This window comes from Vidua macroura, chromosome 27 (genome assembly GCF_024509145.1).
Source record: "Vidua macroura isolate BioBank_ID:100142 chromosome 27, ASM2450914v1, whole genome shotgun sequence".
In the NCBI taxonomy this organism is placed as follows: domain Eukaryota; kingdom Metazoa; phylum Chordata; class Aves; order Passeriformes; family Viduidae; genus Vidua; species Vidua macroura.
In genome coordinates this window covers 1,375,876-1,397,550 of record NC_071597.1, presented here as the reverse complement: position 1 = coordinate 1,397,550, position 21,675 = coordinate 1,375,876, and the positions used below count along the sequence as shown (strand labels likewise).

General features: G+C 39.7%; 1 protein-coding gene across 1 annotated transcript in view; it reads right to left on the bottom strand.

Annotated features, from left to right (window-relative positions):
• TANC2 (tetratricopeptide repeat, ankyrin repeat and coiled-coil containing 2) overlaps nucleotides 1–21,675 on the bottom strand; it is a 163,282-nt gene that overhangs the window by 138,350 nt on the left and 3,257 nt on the right. The window contains exon 2 of the mRNA XM_054000140.1: nucleotides 1,042–1,103. The gene's annotated coding sequence lies outside the window, so the exon portion shown is untranslated. The remainder of the gene's footprint in view (nucleotides 1–1,041; nucleotides 1,104–21,675) is intronic.

Sequence of the window (21,675 nt, the reverse complement as noted above, 5' to 3'; positions counted from 1 at the left end):
TGAAGAACCCCAGCTCTCCCAGCCTTTCCTCACAGCAGAGCTGCTCCATCCCTGTGGTCATGTTGGTGCCTCCTCTGGACTCACTCCAACAGCTCCACATCCTTCCCACACTGAACCAACAAACTTCACTGTGCCAGGATCCACCATCCTGATTCTGCCTCAAATCACCTGAAGACTGAAATGCAGAGAGTTTCTTGCATTTCAGCTTTTGGCTGTGACATGGAGCATCCAAAAACTTGTCAACTTCCATGTCAAACCATGACACTTGTCACTCAAAACCACACCAGCCCCATACTGGATGCTCTGCTTGAGGTTCCTATCAATCTGAAGTTACTTTTATAGATTAACTGGTACAACAGAAAATTAAAAAAAAAAAATAGGCAATGTATAGTCATAAAATGTTATGGCACTTGTTTATTCCATGAGATTAAGGGAAACTGCAATTATTTCTTCATTTTTAAATAACCAAAAATACATCTTGAAATACAGACCTAATTAAGGAGCTGCTGTAAGCCTGTTCCGCAAATTTGCTCAAATCTCAGTAATATTTTATATGAAACTGGAGTTCAATCCATTGGCAATCACTGGAGATTTTCTCAGAACATGGAATATTTTGGATTTTATATTAAAAAAACCCAAAACACTGAAAAATTAAAACACCGTACTCCATTTTTACAGAATGCAATGTCACTATTACACACTGCATTTACAAAAAAAGAATCAATATTTTAGTTAGTTAGAATGAACTCAGTAAACAACATGAAAACCCACATATTATTTTATTACATCCATTCTCTTTCCTACCTCCAGTAAGAATAGAGGATGATCAAACACTAATATGTGAAAGCTCCTACATCTTTTTCTCTAATAAATCAGGTTAAGAATTGGTAAAACTGCTATAGAAAGACAGTGCCCTTGTTCCACTTCCAGGTGATCACACATTAACAAAGAGACAACAGAAGACAACTGTGACTCTATTTAAACAATTAAATCATGCCTGCAAAGAACACGTGGGATTGTAGGAAGAAAAAATTCTCCTACCTTGATATTTTAGACAAGGTAAATCTTTAGCAAGAAGTGTCCTCCTCCATTCACTGCAAGTCCTGAAAGACAAACACAACAGAATTTAGAAGCATCTTCTCAGCACCCTCTGTGCCCCACCCTGTCCAGATGCACATACAGAGCTAAAATAATCCCATCCCAGGAATAAACCTACTTTTCCACAGGATTACTGTGTAAGCATCAGGCAAACCCTACTCTTCATCCTTACACTGAAAAAGTGAATGTTCCTGCTTTTAAATCCTTGTTGACCAATACTAACTTTGGTCACTTGCCTCTTCCTTCTCACCACTTTTCAAATGGGAAGAGAAAAAAAGCAGATATACTGCCCTTTGACACACATCATATAGTACATGATTTAACCAGTGTATTTCCCTTCATCCTATCAAGTTCTCCTGCTGAAAGCCTACAACCTCCCCACTGTGTCTTTTTTAAATCTCAATCCTTACATAAACAAAATTCCCAAGAGGGATCCAGCACTAAATCAAGGGTTCAGTACTTGGCCCTTCGCTCTATCATCACCTACTTAGAACATGAAGTTCATCAACAAAAAGCCACAAGAAATATATCTTGCCACTTACTAAAAAAGATGAGAGCAGCTATTTTACTCCCAGCCTGTGTTTTATTTGTGCTGACGATTTTGTATGAGAGCCTTCACCAATCTATTGTTCTAGAAATCTCATTTGAGAGCCAGCAAGTAGAAGGAAATAGAGACACATTTCATTTGTCATCCAACAAACAAACAAAAAGAATCAAAGTGAATTGAGGCCACCTTGTATTTGCACGTTTAAAGCAGAGTAAGTGTTCAACTGTATCAGTCAGGATTTTTGCTCTCCTGCAAGAGGATCCTGAGAAGTCACTGACAGCTTTACTTGGGATTCATGGTGCTCCCAGAATCGTAACAGCGACTTCTATGGTCTCAGATCAATAGTTTTGTATGCAAAACTAAGATATTCTACAAATTAATCTAAAACCCTCTTTTATTTCTCATGGCTGCCAATTACCTCCCTGCTTTCAATTTTTCATTTCTCTGGGAAAACAAATAAAGAGCTAGCAACCAGCACAGCCCTTCCACGGGAGCAGGGAGGTTTCCTTCAGTCAAGTAAGGAAACACCTCCACAGGCAGCTGGTCCTGCAGCACTAACGGGGATCCCTGTGATGGGAGGAGGTCCCACAGCCTCTGCAGAGACCCCAGCTCCCACACAGCCCTGCCCTGGGCTCTGTCCCACCTCTGCCAGAGGATGCTCCTTCAAATTCCCTTCCTGGCTTGTACAAGCTGCCTGTGCCCCAAATCACCTGAATGCCCAAGCATCCAGCCTTTGGCAGAAACTGTCTCGTCAGAAAGACTCAGCTACACTGAAATTTTTCAGTGTCTGATCACGTAGAGCACAAGACCAGCATGGAACCTAAACCCAAAGAGGCTCAGATCAAGCAAGACTTTTATCAGATATTACTTCACATGATTTAAGTCCCTATAGGGGGAGTTTTTGTAGGGGCACAGAGTGACAGGACAAGGGGAGAACTGCCTTAAGCTGAAGGAGGGCAGGGTTAGATCAAATACTGGGCAGAAATTCCTCCCTGTGAGGGTGGTGAGGCCCTGGCACAGGGTGCCCAGAGAAGCTGTGGCTGCCCATCCCTGGAAATGTCCCAGGCCAGGTTGGAAGGGGCTCAGAGCAACCTGGTCTAGTGGAAGGTGTCCCTGCCTATGACATGCTGTGGAACTGGCTGAACTTTAAGTTCCATTTCACCCCAAACCATTCTGGGACTCCATGATTCTAAAAAAATAAACCTCTATTCCTTAGATCCTAAGTAGACAAAGGAAAAAAAACAGATCTTAAAATAAATATTTGGCCTTCTCCACAATTCTTTTAAACGGTCCAAATCTGGGTACTTGCAAACACCTCAGGTGAGTGAGTAATTTTTTTCAAAAGCAGCAACGTTACAGTTTTTGGAAAACGGAAAACATTCATGGAATAATTAAAAATAACTCCTTATAAATGTTTCAGTGTGCTGCCATCTATCTTCTTAATACAGCTCTTAATGTGATACCCTGTAAAACAAAGAGCAGAAATGGCCTGTGCTGTGTGAGTTGCAGACAAGCACTTACAACCCATCATTTGCTCAGGAACTCCCCATCTGCATTCCATGAGCGGATCCAATGAATCTGCTTTGCATTGAGCTTTTAAACAGCAGAGCTTTTATCTGCTCACAGGATTACATTAGAAATCTTTATGTGAATGCAGCAGATATTAGTGGGTTGTCAATAAAAACTGCATGTCATTAAAGTGCTTTAGTTCTTTAAACGCCTTTAACCCTCTAATTATATTTGTAAATTCTGCTATTCAACTGTAAGCAGATGTTATAAAAGTTATAAAAGCAGAATGTTGTATGTTATAAAAGCATGTAAAATGTAGTATGTTATAAAAGCAGAAAGTTATAAATTCTGACATGATGTATCACAACAAATACATTTAGAGACTAATATACACACAGCTTTGGTGGCAGAGAATCACTTTTAGAATCATTCCCTCTTGATTAAACACACAAATCACCAACTGGCATGTTTCAATCAGAAGCAACATTCAGTCACAGTTTCTGAAGACAATGAAAAGTTTGGAGGGTTAAAACCTCTGGCTGGCTGCAAGTCATAGTACTATTTTTTAAAATTATTATTATAAAATGATTCCTTTTCTTTTTATTATATCAGCATTGGTTTTCCAAGTTCTGCTAGACTTGGCAGGGAGATCTCAACTCTTCCCTCCCAAAGCAGTAACTGCCCGGTTATCACTTTTCCCTGCTGGTTTCTGTCCCAGGTACAAGGTGGGTGTTGGGTAACACAGTCCCTGCCGGGCACTGAGCTGCCAAGTGCTGAGCTGCTGAGCTTCAGACTCCTCCTGCCTCCCCATGAAGCCAAGTGCTGCCAAGTGGGATTTTTTTGCCCATAAAATCCAGCTAGGAATTGCCAGCTATCAAGTCCAAACTGCCATCCAGGTTTGCAAATGTAAAACATGACCATGGATTAGGAATATTCTCGAGTTCCACCATAAAGACAATAATATAATGAATGCTTTTTGCCAAGGGGGTCAGGTAATTTACGTCAGGAACAACATCAAGAAAACCCACTGAGAGTGTCACAAGGCCCTCCTGTGATACAGAATAGCAGGGAAATACACTTTGCCCATGGATCCTTTCACTGACTTTGCAACCAACTGCTGATTCCTTTTCCTCTGAACAATCCTCAGCCCAGAACAGAATCAATTCAAATATACATTTCTTATAGCATCTTTGCTGTTCTAGTCCATCCGTCACTTTGTTCACGTCCATCACTATAACAGAAATTATCCAATTTGAACAGTTTTTGATAACTCTCTTTGTTTGGTACCTTTTCACTGCTTCAGACAATTTCTGACTGAAGCCATCATGGACAGAGCTGCTCAGACAGTTGAGAATGAAGAGATTATTATTTAATTTCCAGACTAAGAGAAGAAAGAAATGCTATTAAAAAGTACAAGTTGGTAATAATGTCACAAAGCCAAGTAAGCAAACACTTAAAAACTCCACAGTCAGGAGAGGAGGTAGTTAAGTAACTCGGACACAAACTAGTCATCCCACAGTCCCAAATAATTTCTTGCTTATATACCTGTTAGTTAATAACCACTGAAGTGTAAAACAGCAAAAAGCTGCACACTCGCCACCCCTCTAACATCCTTCACATCCATGCTGAAATATTTCTTAAAAAGAGCTTTTCTTATATGCTGTTAAACCCATAAGTATATGGCAAGCAAATCAACTCAATTTTTGAATAGCCTAGTGAATGAAAGCACCCAAAAAAAGCATAAAATCAAAGCCAGCTGAGTGGCTGCCCAAGAGAAGGGCTCCTACCTAATGTAGGAATCACTGAAACAGGCAAGAATGGTTTATGAAAAAAGGATCCCAATATTGTCGACACTTTCAGCTGTCAGAATTAAGCACCTTCTTGTCACTCTAATATAGAATACTGCCTATATAAGGAATGAATACTTTCAGGCACAGTAACACGCACTATAGCTGCAATATTTTCCTGTCAGGCTAAAATCCATGTAGAAAAAAAAAAAAAATTTAAGCTTTAAGATTTAAGGCAGAAACCAGAAAAGCTGCCATCCATGGAAACTTGACTACATAGCCTGAAATCACACCAGAATGTTTGATTTCACAGCAACAAGTTTGAGAAATGTCTTGAGATATCTTGAGCTGAATACCACCCATTCTATATTTGAAAATATTGAACATTAGTACTGAGAAACATCCAAATAAAAGGCTGAAATAAGACTAGATTTCTATTCATCCCAGAGTAAACAAAGGAACCTTTTTTCCCCTTGATCCAAGCAAGCAGGTAAAAATGCACAGCAATTTTGAAAAGCTAATTGAATCTGAAGCCTCTGGACCAAACATAGCACAGGTCACATGTATCCTGATCTCAACAGTTGAATTATATTTTCCCGGAGAAATTAGCAACTTACTCATGCTTTTATCAACAGAACATTAATACACAGACATTAAACGCAATGACCATCTGTCTTTGAAAACCAAAACTACCCCAATGATCAGAACATGCTGCTCAACCAGTCCTGCTGGAAAGCAAAGGCTCTAAAACGGTCTCATGAATAGGGATTTCCATCTTTTAATGCAGTTATTTTTCTAGTTTTGGCTGTCAGATGCACCAGCTGGCATAAATTGAGTGAGCCTGGATGGTATTCTAAAATCAAATCAAATCACAGTTTAAATTCTTTGCACATATATACATGCTGGAAAGAAAATACATACTGACTAAAAATAATCTTGATCCCAGTTCTAACTTGCATAAATTAATTTCTAAGCAAAATGTGTGTTTTAATGATGTCTGTCACGTAACAAATCAAAGATCAGGAAAATGACAGCATTCTTTAAATTACTGTCATGCAACTATGACTGACCTAATTTTACTGGGGACTAATCCAGAAAAAAAAAGTCTCATGTTTCTATCTTGACAAAGAGTTTGACTTCTTAACCTCATATTCTCTAATTAAAAGTAGGATTTGAATCATATGTTACCATACATAATGACTGCACTTACACAGTTCATTACACAGGAAAGCAGACCATTGATAAATCAAGAATTCCACAAATAAAACCATACAACATAACACTCCAGTCCAGAATTAGATACCTCTTGGCTGATTTTCAACAGTATTACACAAGCATCCACTCTACCATATTTTAAGTTGGCAACAGTTTCTTCATGATCATCACTCTAAATAACTATGGGAAAGCATCCAGACCTCAATGGAATAATGAAAAAAAAAAAAAATCAGAAAACTGACCATGCTTTAAATTAAGATTTTTTTACTTATCACATATGCCTTAAAAAAAACCCACCCTGTGTGTTAAATCTAGATGACTTCCACATTCTGCTCTTCACAACTCAGACTCCTGCTTTTATACTGCAATTATAAGGAGATCCCATTTTATTTTCTGCTCACATGAAACCTATGAACCTGTTCATGAAGAATTGCATTTTTCAGCATCTTAATCATGTTTGTCAAAATTTACAAACGTGCCTATTTACCACCTTTTCCCCAGCAATATGGGGGCAGGAGCTGTCACTGTTTTACAGTACCTGGTGGTCCCCAGCCCTCATCTCTCTCATATTTTCACACTCTAATTACCATTTTATGTTTAATAACTCTTTCAGAGACTGTTAATGTAGGAGTTAGTGGTGGTGCCACAGCAGAAAGGAGCAAGAAGAAAGAGGAAGTCTTGGGTCATGCTACTCTTACCAGCAAATCTGCTCAATGGCTTTAGAGAGAACAAGTGTGAGTGAGTGTTGATTATTTCTTGACTGGTCTTCATTTCAAGTGTTCCAATACTGTAGGCTCCAGAAGGAAAGCAAGCCAGTTATTTTTGTTGTTTCTTCTTGTTTTTCTTGGTTGTGCATGCTCTTCAATGCCAAGAAATGGATTTGGGATTTGCCTCGGTGAATGATGACATAAGTTATTAATGATTATACATGCCTACATTTGCATTCCAAATGTAGGGGAAAATACATTCCCTCTCTTTCCATCTCTAGGAGGCATTAGATTACCTCCATAGGACAGACCAGAGATACAATTTTAAAAATCTGGTTTTGTAGTTATGCAACTTTATGGAGTAATCTCACCCTTTCATTGAAGCTAAAAGTGGGGGAGCGGCGTAAAGGCTTTGTGTAAAACCCCGAAGAACACTGCAGTATTCAGCTCTGCTGTGTTATCACTGACTGACACAGACGTTCTGATACTCCTTGACTATACCCACGAGTCACACACAGAGCATTTCCTTTCCCTGAATGAAAGAGAACAGTGTCCCCAAGCATTCTGGTGCTGCAGGGACTCAGAAAAGCACTGGAACTGCAGCATCACCACTCACACACTCTGTGTGAAACCAGGGAAAGGACTGTGCAGGAAAGCAGGCAGGAGGGGCAGGGCAAAGCAAATTGCACCTCGGGTTTTCCCAATGCTCCTGGACCAGCCAGCTGAAGTGACTAAGGCGCTTCCGAGCCGCGGGCAAGGATCCTGAGGCCAATATAATGTTTTGGTTTACAAATGGGATAAGTTAAGAGGGTACTTGGTATTCAAAGCCCACTTCTTAAGCCGTGGTAATGTAGTTTTCAGGAGTCACATTGAAAGTAACTCAGTCTTGGATTTGGGAAGTGCTCAGCTTACTCTGGCTCTCTCACTATGAATGTTTTCTGCCTGCTACTGTTTATCTCCTCAAGGCTTTGTGGACTTTGTTCTTTGATTCCCTTTGTGGCCCCCTAACAGCTTGCTTTATGGTCAGCTGGTTTCTCCTGTTAAAAAAAAAAATCTCACTGGGCTTTCAGTTCTCACTTGCACCAGACTGAGGAACCACAGTTGTTTTTGCCAGAACTGTAACTCTGTATATCTCCATTTTTGCTGCTGGTTGTGGGATGAAACCATGAACTCCTGATTGTTGTTACTTGAGGAGGACAGCGTGGACTGGAGCTCGTGTATACAACACTGAATTCTTTTGAAGTCTGCTATGTGCTGTAATTTCAAGTGTACTCATACAATGGCTTCATTTATAACTCCCAGTTTAAACACACTGTCTGAAGTAACCCCTTTGGTTACATTCCCAATTCATTGGTCTCAGCCTTAAACAGCAGTCCATTGTCTCCTTTGCTGTAGCTAACATAGCCAAAATGCCTGATTCACCTTCATTATACTCTGAAACAATGTCTGTTAAGAAACAATGGTCTAAAACCTCCTCAGGCAAGTTCTGCAGAAAAACATTTCTGACACCAAGATGCGTTACAGCACATACAGCAATCGCCTGGCTGTATCACCACCCGTATCAAAAAGGCTTTTTTCTTTAGCAAGAATGAGTGTGAAAGATGAAAAATAGTTAAATGTTCAGAATCTTGTAGCTAGATCGGATTATCTTACATCTAAATTGAGTATGGATAGCATGTTTTCCAAGGTTTATTGCTTTTGAAGCCAAATAATGCAAATGATACTGCAGAAACCACTTCAGGATAGTGGTTTCTAAATCCAAAAAAAGCCGTATTTTCACAGCTACCAGAGAGCTTTTATGCTCTATAAACATGCACAAGGAAAGCAAAGGAGGAAAATCTCTGCTCTTGGCTTTCGGGCTCTTGCTATTAAAGCAATATTCATAATCCCTACTGCCCAGCTGTGTGATACAGTCATTTCACTTGTTAACCTTTAGAGATCACAAGACCCATGAATAAATCCCTCCTTAATAAGTGATCGAAGCAACTCCTCCCAGGAACTGAGCCAAGGCAAGAAGATGAACATGGATACTAAAGAACACAAGAAAAGCGGCATGACCTCACTTCCAGCAAGGATTTAAAGGGCATCCTGCTGAGAGACAAGCGTGTACATACCATGCACATGCATATATTCCACTTGAAAGCCGTGCTTCATTCCCTCTTTTCCAACAACTGGTCTTAAAACACATCTCCTTCTCTGCTACACAGTTCCTCTGCACTCTGTCATTCCTTTTCTACCTAAGCCATGTCCTATTTCAAGTCTTCCTCAGCTCTAAAATATCTTCTATAAAACAACTGAAAAGGAACTAAAGTGAGTCTTAGGAAAATTTCTCGGTTTACTTTATTTACAAGTTTATTTCTATTAACCAAACCACTGAGCTGCTGCAGTGTCCCTCCATAACAACTGATATAGATCTCAAAAATTCCTTTAAGGTTAAGCTATTAAAATACTAAGGGAAAACATAAGAAAGCTGATGACTAAGATATAATTTCTCTCCTCTATAAAGCCCAGGCAATTAAAATTACAGTAAATGAAGCCTGCAGAAAAAAACCCAAAAATCTTCCTTCTCCCAGCAAGCTCATTCTGCAGGGCTGACAGCATGTGTTTGCCTTTGGTTTTCCGGGTATAGGAAGTCCATTTCCTCCTCTGCTCCTGCAGCCCACTGCGGGAGAGATTCACAGAGCAACAATGACCAGAAAAAGAAACTAAAATAAGAAAATCTCAACTGAGTCAACTGAGAACCTAAAATTACTCCTTCAGTGTCAAGCTAAGGTCTCTCCTGTTAAAAGGTTACTCTGCTCATGGGTGACTTTGTGTATAATAATTACTTTTAATACACTAATACACACAGGCACAAACGGTGTGGTTTTGTTGTAGTCCCTATGCTGCTCTATCAAGAAAAAAAAAAAGGATTCTTCCACTTGAACCAGAATAAAGAGGCTTCCTCCTTTCCAACACAGTTTGAATCATGTATCAATATGTGAAATATAATACAGATTCAGTGTTAGTTCTAGGTAATTTGACAGTAGAGAATTAGATTCCGAACTTGAAATCCTTCTAGGAAGTTATTACTGCTACAAAATTACTAGAATATGACTTCTGCAACAGTTAATTAAAAAGATCTGTCACCATGTTCAGGAAAGAATTTCTTCACAGGCTGTTTCTGCTACAAACTCCACCTGCTTTAAGTACCCACACTATACTGGGGGTAAAGTGGAATGCTCAGTTGAATCTATGTAAGCAAACTTAAAATAACTACATCCCTGAAGTGACTAAAAGAGGAAAACAAGGAATGAATTTCAATATTATTAACAATACCCCTTCTCTTTAGCTCTCAATTATATTTGTTTGCACAAAATCATTTGTGTCAAGGCACATTTTATTAGCTTGCTCTAAAACATCTGTAGAAAACTCAGGCAGCAATTAGATAGATTAATGTCTAATACTGAAGACTAATTTACCCCATTCCCCACTGCCAGCTAAGAAATCCTTCTTAGTCCTCTCTAAATGTACTCTTGCTACATATTTCCAGACTACTGCAGAATATAAATTATGGTTATAAATACATACACATAGAAAAATTTTAAGGACTCTATCAAATTGTTAGAAAAAGGGAAACCATATAAAATTCTCTATTAAAAGTTGCAGTCAACAAGACACCAAGTCCCAAAGACCTTATTACAAATACACATAAACAACATGGTAAATTCAGAAGAACTTGAGGGAAAAAAATTCATGAAGATTTACCAGCTTCCAGTACTCAGCTAATAATTAAAGATGTGAAAATCCACTAAACATCCACTGAGAAGATGCTGCTTAGAGCAAAAGGTGACCTGTAACCTTTACTATGAGGGTGTATAAAAAAATAATGCTGATTGGCATTCCAATTCAGTCTCAAGCCTGTCTGCCCTGCAGGTAAGATAAATGCACCTGTAACACCAGGCAGGTTTCGTCAGAAACAAATACAAAACTACTAAAATACAAAAATACTACATTCCTTACAGCTCAGTCTCAGCAATACCCACCCCCTTAACCACTGCCCCACATGCACAATGCAAGCAAATTCTTGTGAAAAGTGTATTAAGTAAAATTTAAACTTCCTTTCCTCACATTTATTTGAAAATAATAGTAATTTTTAAACCCTTTGATCCAAGGTGCCATGAAAGGGCAATGTATGTGTATTCAAGCAGAAAAAGCAGCTGCACGCTCGCCCATGGTTGATAGTGAGTCACCCGAGTGCAGTGATCCCTTCTGTTCAGAAGGATGCTGACTGGCATTTGTAGCACAGGTATAAATGTGTCAAAATCCTGTTTGACTTCTGAATCACTCAACCAAGTCAGTCTTAATCTTCAGATGTGCTTTTGTTCTCTCTAAATGCTTCATTAGGAGACTGGGAGCCTTTTTCACACAAGCTTTTCAAAATACATTATTACTGAGTTCACCACTTTTCAGCTACTCTTCCCACCACCCCATCCACATATTTATTTACATGCAATTATCTATTAAGGAAACACATTTACAAATTCAGAAACATCTTGTTGCTGCTCTGTCCCTCAATGTCATCTTCACTACCTGAGTCCTCCAATAATTTCTTTGCTCATCTTCCTTCACCCCCAGGATGCACAAGACAATAGTGAGAAATATAATTTACAGACCTGTACCTGCAGGAGCAACTCACAGCAAGGGAGAAGAAAATAACACTACTCTCACACACAGGCAGCTCCTGGGTCGTCTTGACAAGCAGGACAACTCAGGAGGGAAAAGTATCCAGGAATGCTGGAAAAATACAGGGATTGCCATCCCAGAAAAGATTTCCTTTCAGCCTACTGAAAGGCACAGAGCAGAAGCCTGAGTTCCCAGAAAATAGACTCTCGTGGAACAGGGATGACAACCTGACATCTTTTTGGGAGAGCTCACAGGATGAAGGAGAAGCAGATTTGCTCAGCCCAAGGGTGTTTTGAAGGTGACCCTGCAAGCAGCAGACACACCACTCAAGGCCTCTCAGTCCTGCACACCAGCACAGACTGGCCCCTTTGGAAGAAGAAGAATTTCTCATACACTTACTTTATTGTCACACACACACGTAATTCTCTCTCGAGGCCAGGTAGAAACACTTTCCCATGGCTGCTTTTAATGGTTTAAAAGTTTGCATGTTGATGGAAACACGTGGAAAGTGCTTCTCTCTGCGTGATTATTTACTTAAATCCTTCCCGTTACGAACAAGCAGAAGGATAAAAACCACCTAAGCACGAGGAGGTGGAAGACCTCACTTCATACAAATGGTTTCATTTCAGATCTGAGCACACAGGAGCAGAAGGGAAATCAGTGGTGTTTGTGCAGCAGGTCCTGCCCAATGCCCTGCTGCCCACCCACAGCTCGCTCTGCACCCGAGGGACCAGAGATCAATTCCTGCTACCCCAATTCACCAACGCCACAAAGATCAAACAAGAGCAGCATGAGAAGGGGGAGGGAGGAGGAAGAGGAAGAGCACAAATGAAGGAAGGAAAACCAAGCTGATGTTCCTCTAATGAGTAATGTGCAAAAGCTCGCCAGCTGATATCTATGCTGGGTAAAAACAACTTCTGGAGGAAAACAAACAAAACACAGTTGAGAAGACACCAGGCTCTTTCTGGAGCTTTCTTACAGTATTTCCAGGCTACTCCACATTTTTGCCTATAGTATTTCTCCATATTATTTAGTAAAGCTGCACACAGATAAAATCCATCGCCTCAATGAAAATCTAGAATTCCCAGAGGTACACAAGTAACACAGTATGAAATCTGGAGACTTCTTTCCTTCATCTAAAAGGCAAACAGCTATAAATATTGCATCTTTTCATCAAATTAGGGGCATTAAACACGTAAGTGAAATGACTAATGTTTTAAGTGGTTTCTTATTTGGAAGAAAATAATATAATTAAATTTTATGAAGTATTTACACTTTCAGTAATCATTTACAGTTTCTGTTTAATATTAAAAAAAAAATCAGATCAAATCCCACTAGCACGAGCACTTCAGATAGAACAACTTGACAACATGAATGGAAAGTCAGTATTTTTCAAGAGGGAGAATGGACACAGAGTGCTTTTTCCTGGGCTCTCTCTAGTTATATTTGATGTGAATGATCTGTTACAGAGCGTCGTAAAAATACAAGCAGGCATCCTACACAACAATTTTGTAGTTCCTTTGAATTATCCAAAATAATTCCAGGCTGAGACTGAACTTCCCTTCCTACACAGGCCCTCCAGAACATTTCAAAAGATACTGTTTGCCTTAACATACCCAAGCATGGACTGTATCAAACAAAAAGCTATTTCTCCCCAAAAACCATGAAGATTAAATTATATATAAAATTCTGTATATTACTATGAGCTTATTTTTTAACTTCTTCTGAGCTTGGTCTAGTGATGTCTATTATACACTGAAGTGACAGAGCCAGACTCTGCCCTTGCAGAGAGTTAGAAAAGGCTCCAGAATTTATTCCCTTTGTTGTTGTTGTTTATGAAATTCAGGATATTCTTCTGGATATTCTATTTGCTGGCGTGCCATGAAAATTCTCAGAAAACCAAAACCAATTGAAAGTTCAGCCCAGGTTTGGAAAAACTCACAAACAAAACCAGCCTTGACAGTCAGGAAACAAGTGCTTTGTTATAGACATGGCTTTGTCAGCCTCAGTTTCAAGGAGATTTGGGGTTTTTTTTCTTATTGAGAACTCAAAAGTCACTATACACAATTTATATGGAACCAAAATTATTGTTTTAATAAAGATTAATAAATATTTTATAAATAAATAAATTAATTAATCTTTAATAAAGTTTAATTAATAAAATTATTGTTTTAATAAAGGAGGGAGTCTGGGAGGTCAAAAGAAGTTTGAATCTTTTTTAAAAAGCATTACCTGTTGTACATTAAAAATTCCAAAATAGAATAATATATAAAACATAGTTCTTGTACCTAATTAATCCTTGTAAAAAATCAAAAGACCCTCTTTCTAATGATAAATGATAAACTCTGGAGCATATTCAGTGTCAAAAGGAAACACACACATAGTTTTTCACAGCAGTGAAACCTGTTCCAATTAGCAGCCATTACGTTTGCCCCTAACCCACAGTGAACGAGGCCCAAGTGGAGACTGCTCTTCCCCAATCCAGCCCCTACCCACTGCTCAATCTCATTTTTAATCACATCCTGCAGTTTACACCACAACCAGCCACGCCACATCCTTTCTAACGCATAATATTAATATTTATTCACATTTTCTTGAAGAACTTATCTAGAAATCAGTCAGTCAATAACTTGTCGTGATTTATGGTTGGCTTTTTTTTTCTTTTTTTTTTTTTTTTTTTTGTCCTGACTATTCACAAAGAGCCTGGGCTCAGAATATGGAATAGCAGGCCTGCTGCCAGCAGACTTCCTGCACTCCAAGCCTGAAGCATATGGATAAGCTCTTAATACAATACAGAAAGACACTTCTTGAATGTAAGCAGGCAGGACTGGCTTTGCACAGAAGTTCAGCACAAGTGTAGCGACTACGAGCAAAGCGCCAGCAGATATAAATCTGGGGATTTATGGTATAGATGGCTGACAGGAGAGGTTTAAGCTGCCCAAATTCCAGAACTGCACACTGCAGCCAGCGCTCACGTCCGTCACACATAAGAGCACAGGTGGCAGAATGTGACATGTGAGAAGGGTAAATAAATCTCCACATCCACACTCAGCTCTGCTGCATCCACAGCTAAACAGGTAATCATTAATACTACAAGATTATTCTGCATATTACATTACTCTTAAACTGAGGAAAACCAACCCAGAGGAAAGTGAGGAAAACCAACACGGTACATAAAGACAGACTCATCACTTGGAAGGTTTGTATGGTTGCTCAGCTTCCAGATAATGATGAACAGCTAAATAAGCTTATGTTACATGATTCCATCTAAAGATTGTTCTATCCAAACTGGGAAAGGTTTTTCATTTGCCTCCATTTATGAAGAATGTTTATTTGCATCTGATTCTTATAATGTCCTCCATTTATGAAGAATGTTTATTTGCATCTGATTTTTATAATGTCCTCCATTTATGAAGAATCTTTATTTGCATCTCACAGGACAGCAGCCACATTTATGCAGAAAATCTTATGAAGACCAAAGCCCTCTCTGAAAGCCTCTCTGTGTCTGTGCAAAAATTTTCTCCACACTGATCCCACAATATTGACAGAGTCTGAGCAAGTCTACAACAAGAACCCAGGTCTGAAAAAGGGCACTAATTCACAACTCCCCCTAAATTTCCCTTGCTCTGTGTACATGCAAATGATATTTTTCAATTTTCATTTCAGATGTTTTACAGCGCTTTATGCTGCTCCTGTTCTTCTATTTATAGTGCTGACCATTTTCACTCAGAATAAACGCTGAGAAATTAACTTGCTCATACTCTAAGCTTCCAATTTTTCAAGATCCATTTGAATCTAACCCTTTCCTCCTATCCCTGCAGCACCTTGAAAGCCAATGTCATCCACAGGTTTTACCTCCATCTCAATTTTACTCTCAATTCCTCCATCCAGGTTACTTAGCAACCTGGTAACCAGCTCTGCAGCCACTGCACAGCACTTCTGATTATGCCACATCCAACTTTTCAGACAAAAATACCACCAGCCACCATACTGAAGTGATTCCAAAAGCAAGATAGAGAGTTTTCCACCTCATTACAAAGTTTCTCTGATTTTAGAGCAGCAATTTGTTCCAAGACTAGTTAATAGTGCCAAAGGTAAAGACTGAGATCTTCAGTCCCCATTGGGTAAAGTCTAAATCAAATCAACAGACCACTCCATTATACAGCCTTTTAAAAAATTCCTCAGTTTCAATCCATCAATTCCTTGATGGATTCATCAAGTTGAGGCTTACATAATACAAAGAAAAAGCCAATTTTTTTTAGTGCCTAGGAGCTGGTCTAGCAGGCATCACAGCCATACTCGTCTGACTTACTCCCCTCACACTTTCTCTCAAATGCCAGCAACTAAAACCCCAGCAGAGACCCCCATGACCAAAAATACTTCTCAGGTTGGCAAAAATAAATACTTGCATCTCTTTCTCTTTGAAAACGTACACTGATTTAGAATGACACCATTTGGCCTGTGATCACAACTTGTAACTGGCAAGAACTCCCACTGTTATTACTTTTTGGGATAACTGCTACCCACATAGTGCCAGATGGTCCTTTCCACCTCTGCTGAGGAGGTGGAGCAGCACTGCCTGCTGTCAGCATTACAGCTTCTTCATTTTCTCTAAATCAAGACAGAGATGATATTACCAGTCTGAAGAGAAAGCGGGTGGGCACTTGTAGCTCCATTAGTTTCAGCCTTCAAAGAACAATAGTCCTTTCTTTCATGGTGCCTGTTACACTAAATCCCCACTCCCAAAGACAAGAAAACAAGGGATGTCATGGCCCCCACGCAGGTATCAACCAAAGACTGGTGCCAATGAAAAGCTGCTCAGAAAGACTTCAATCGAGCACAGATGTTTTAACTGTGAAGCTGAGTATCTCATACTAACAACTGTGTGAAGCAGCAGCAAACTGAGTTGGGGTCTTCTAATCAGATCTGAAAATTAAATAGGAAAATCACTTGAGTAAGAGGAGAGAAACCCATTAAGTAAGAAAACGGGGAATTTGTCCCTCCATAAAACATAAATTATCTGTTAAACTAAGATTATGTGGAACTGCAAAAGCTGCTGGGAAAGATAATCAGCATCAGACTCCAACTTATACAGAAAGTAACAGATGAAGCAGCACACAGCTACACACACAGAATACCTGCCACAACCCAGATCATTTTGCAAATATCCTTAAAGATAAAGTCACATGAAGAACACCAGAGCCTGCAAGCTGGGATAAACCAGCAAAATCTGCAGACACAAGCATTTATTTTGATCATTCAAATCACACTATCCACTTGCATTTGTACCTCTTCACAGGCTCAGTTTAACAACTCTCATAAAAGTTACACACACATCCTTTTGTCGTTCTTCTCCAAGCATCTCTGATTTCTAAAAATCTATCCTTACCATTTTACTTTGGTTTTCCCTCTCTCAGAACCCTTCCATATTCTATTCCATAAAATCCCTGAAGGATAGAAAGTTGTTTATCTGTTTGCCTGCTAAACTGCCCTTTGCTGAAGACTTTAGAGCATGTGCAGGAGCAGCTTGGCTAAGCCCATTCCAATTATCTACTCAGTCCCTGACCCCTTCTGTGCTCAGATCTTCTGCTCAGACACTGAGCAGGGAACCAGGAATGTGCCTGCTCTGAAGGAGCCTGGAGAAACAGGAGTAGCACAGGGGTCTTAGTCCTGAAAAGACAACACTTTTTGACCAATTTCAAATTCCAAGCACCCTAAACAAATAAATTAATAAATGCTGCCATCTCCCAGCCCTGGTGAGCTACAGAACGTACAGGCTTTCCCACTGATACCTCTCAGCATTAAAAACATGGAACTCATTTCTACAAGAGCACTTTGTACTTTTATCTTCTTGTTACCAGGCCTCTTCACACCACTATCTGGAACATTAAGGGCACCCGACTATCAAAAATAATTTCTAGACAGAGAATAATCCCACACAAGACAATGGAAGATAAGGCAAAAGGGAAAATCATTTGTTATTAAAGAGGTAAATAAAAGGACTGACCATGGGGATATGCACGCTTCACTGTTCAGCACACTCTGGTTGCACATTGTTCCTTCACTTTCTTATATTTCTTCATTAAAAATGCCAACTTTAGGAGATCCAACCCAAGAAGCCAAAACAGCAGAAGCTCGCTTTTATTGATGGAAAAAGGCTGCACCAGAATCTCCTGTGCCAGACTGGCAGGACAGAACAGGACTGCCAACTCCACTTGACCAGCTCTACCAGTGAGCAATTTCAGGGCAAGAACACCAGAAGAAAGGCAGTACAATGTGATTATTCTTTTTACCTTACACCCAGACATCTGGTTCAGCTTCCAGCAGGAATCACCAGCTGGATGATGGGACAGGGCAGGCGAAACTTCCTCAAAGAGCAATAAAAGAAAGCCCTATTTTCTTTTGTGTTACTTCTCTAAAATAATAAAGCCAATAAGCAATATTCCATCTAACAAATGCAGAAATAAACTAATTCCTCCAACATTTATACCTCCAGATACAGGACCAGAGATCAATTCACATTTCCTTCTCTCCAATGTCTTCTCCCAGTTTTCTTTGTATTTTCTCCTTGACTTCATTGGAAATAGTATTTCACAACCTCAGCCAGAGGCAGCCCGTTGGAAGTGCTAAGCATGGCAACAGAGCCCATCAATACAGTATTTAGATTATTACCAGTATTTAAGCCAACTGTTCAAACACTGACCACAGGATCCAACTCAATGAGCTTCACACTCCACAATTCAAGGACAGAAAATTCACCTCCAGGGAAGTCCGGATTACCAACAAGGTAACTGGCAGGAACAGAAGAGACCATAATTATTTCCACGTTAAAGGCATTAAGGCACTTTCAAGAGTATCAGTTCATGCTTTTCAGCCTCTTCGAGGCAATGCACAACTGCTTTCTGAACCACCAACACCACAAATACTCAAACTCCCATTCTGGAAGATATTATACTCTGTCTTTAATTTTGGTATTTTTCATATGCACTGATGGTTTCTCTGTTTCATATGCACTCAACAAGGTTCTCAAGGAAACACAAATTTTTAGGAAAGACACCTGAAGAGAACACGAAAAAAGGAGGAAACCACTTACACTCATGTACAAGCTTTACTCATTAAGGCATGTAAAAAATATAAATTGCAGCAGAGGTGTTTCCTAATGATTGCTTTGTAAAAGCATTTTGCTTAAATAACCTGAATATAGAAAAAAAGCAGCAATCTGTCAAATATTATTGTACCCGCCATGGAAATAGTACAGGCATGAAAGGGAAAATCAAATAAATACCCAAAATACTTAGAAAGAAAGTAAACAAGAAGCTCCCCATCATAAAATACAAATTCACCATCTCTTTTCTCACACTTCTTAATTAATAACAAATACTCAGTGTGACTTGAACTGCAAATAACAATTCACCTATCCAAAATACTTCCTTCATTAATGAGATCATTACAAATCTTAAACTTGAGATCACTACAATTCAACCATAATTAGCAATTACAGCTGATGTAAGTAAAAATAAAACAATTGAATAGTCACCAATAAAGTGAGGAACTCAGAGAAAAGTGATGCATTTACCCTGTTCATTGTTATTTGGGAATTTTTCCTCGATTGTCAAGCTATTCTATATTTTAATCCTAAATATAGTCCCTGCAGATGAGGATAAAAGATGCAGTTCAACTAGTCAGCTGAATTTCATTAGTGGTGCGATATGAGCTTCAACTATTACACACTGGAAATGTGCAAATCTGATCCCTGAAAACCAAGTCAGCTAATTCTAATGGCAGCAAACCAGACCATATGGAAATCTGGATGCAAAGACAAATCATTTCAAAAGACAAGCAGAGCTCTGCTGTCTCACACGCGACCTACTCTAAAAGAAATTGTCGCAAATTTACGAACTAAAAACTCAAGGGAAGAGCAGCAAGAAGGCTTATCTCCATTCTTCCAAGCTCTGGGAAGGCTGCAGTGATGGCAGACACGCTTTTGGTATTTGCGTACGCTCGCAGCACAGCGAGGAACAAGCACAGCTTTCAGCCCGCTCCGCTTTGATCGGCACAGTAAGGTCACAAATGCTCATCAGATGACTTTTCAGTAACTTCTGAGAAATGGGGCACCATGAATAGAACTGCTTGTGGTGCAAGAAAGGATCATTCATCTGCCCCAGGTCCTCCACTCCGGACATACCACTCGATTCTTTCTCGTTAAGTACAAGTGAACAACTAATGAGCAAAAAGTTGCTCCAACGCTCTGAAATTACGCGTCTGAAAGATCTCTCACAACAAATCCCTCTGCAGCCAAACAGCAAAATTAACAGCAAGCCAGCAGAACTCCCAGTCTGCTCAGGAAAATGCTCCTTCGGTCATAAATATGTTCTTTTCATAAAGGACAAATAAATAACAAATACTGGTAAGAGCTGAAATGTCAACATGCATGATTCATGGCTCTCTTCATTAAGGATGCCAGTTCAAGAGACAGCACCACTCTCCCAGATTACTTCCCTGCCATTAGCTCACACAACATCACTCCTCAGCAGCACCAGGGCTCCAGCGGCGTGCAGAGACCTGCCCGTGTAGGAATAGTAACATGAACTCACCAGGATTCTGTATGTTCCTCAAGTATCTGCATGTGCCTCTGCCAAATTGGCTCTTAAGGATTCCTACCTCAGGTTACTCCTTCAGCAAAGCTAAATAATCCTCATCGCTACAATGAGATGGAAAGGGGGAAAAAAAGCTACTCAAATTTTAAGTTCAAAAAAAGCAACATTTTTAGTAAATAAGCCCTACACTCAGAGCAGGAAAAAATTTCGCCCAAGTGTTATTAAAAATACTGAGGAAGCAAAACTTTGACCAAAGTTTGCTTTATGCAGAATACATAGAAACCCAACTATTGCATACATTTTATAAAAGCCATGAATAAGTAATGATTCCTTCACAATCAAGTAACGACACAACATGGCACAAACCCAAAGCTGAGACAAATAAGCACATGGTACTTTTTATGTTTTATCGTTACTAATTAACATTTTCTTACAGAGTATTTTTCAAGATAGAGTTTCTCACGCCACAGTATAAATTCTGTTATTTGATGAATTTTGGGAAGATAGGGAATAAATGCTAGCCAGGAAGAAAGCCAGGCTGCTCAGGGGACTCAACAGATTATTTAAAGATTTCTCTTCCTGAGGAGCTGAAGCACCACAGTCCCATTACCACAGCACCCAGAACATAAAGTATTTTTATTCACAACCTAGTAAAGTAACTTCTGCTCTCTCATCAGAATCCCACAGGCAATTCCATGCTAAATTCCTCTCCAATGTGTCCAGCATCCTTGTTAAACTAGATCCTTTAATCACAGGCTGCTGAAGTAGAAACTTAAGGGACCCTGGGATGGGACAGCTTCACAAGGGATAACGCCAAGGCTGGGCTCTAAATTCCCAGTTTCTCCCTTTCTAATGCAAGTCCACAAAACAGGCGCTATTTCCTCGACGAATGCAGAGTTTGTATTTAAAGCAATTATTCTTAAGTTAATGTAAAACAAACAACTGCATTTTAGCCCCATACAATAATGGGACTGGAACCATTCTATGGAACATAACTAGAATTTGGTTTTTCCAAGCTCATAAAATCCAGCTGGCAAATAAACCAGAGACAAATGACCCAGTTCACTGGATCAAGTATTTGCAGGCGCAGTGAGCTCCAAACACGAATTTATCTCCAGTGAGTGCAACAGGCACATGCTCCACCTTCAAGTTAAAATGAAGGTGCCATTCTGGGTTGGCTGGAGCTACTTTTCTTCACAGTAGCTCACACAGGGCCGTGTTTTGGTCGAAGACTTGAACTACAAGAGTCAAAAACAAGCAGTGGGCCCAGTTCCGTTACCACTGACGACCACAGTAACCTCCCAAAGCCCTTACTGGCAATGTCACCACGTCATGTGTCACCACAGAGCTTCCTTCACATGTCCTAGGGATGCTGAAAGAATTCCTAGAGGTGGGCACACATTTATCTCGTTTGAAACAAAGCACGAGACAAAACAATCTGAAATTACTGATCAGGCTGCCTGCGAGGGTTATAACCAGTGACGTACCAAAGGCTGCAAGACTAGGAGTGTTTGTGGAGTACTAAACATAAACCATTCGCCTCCTGTACA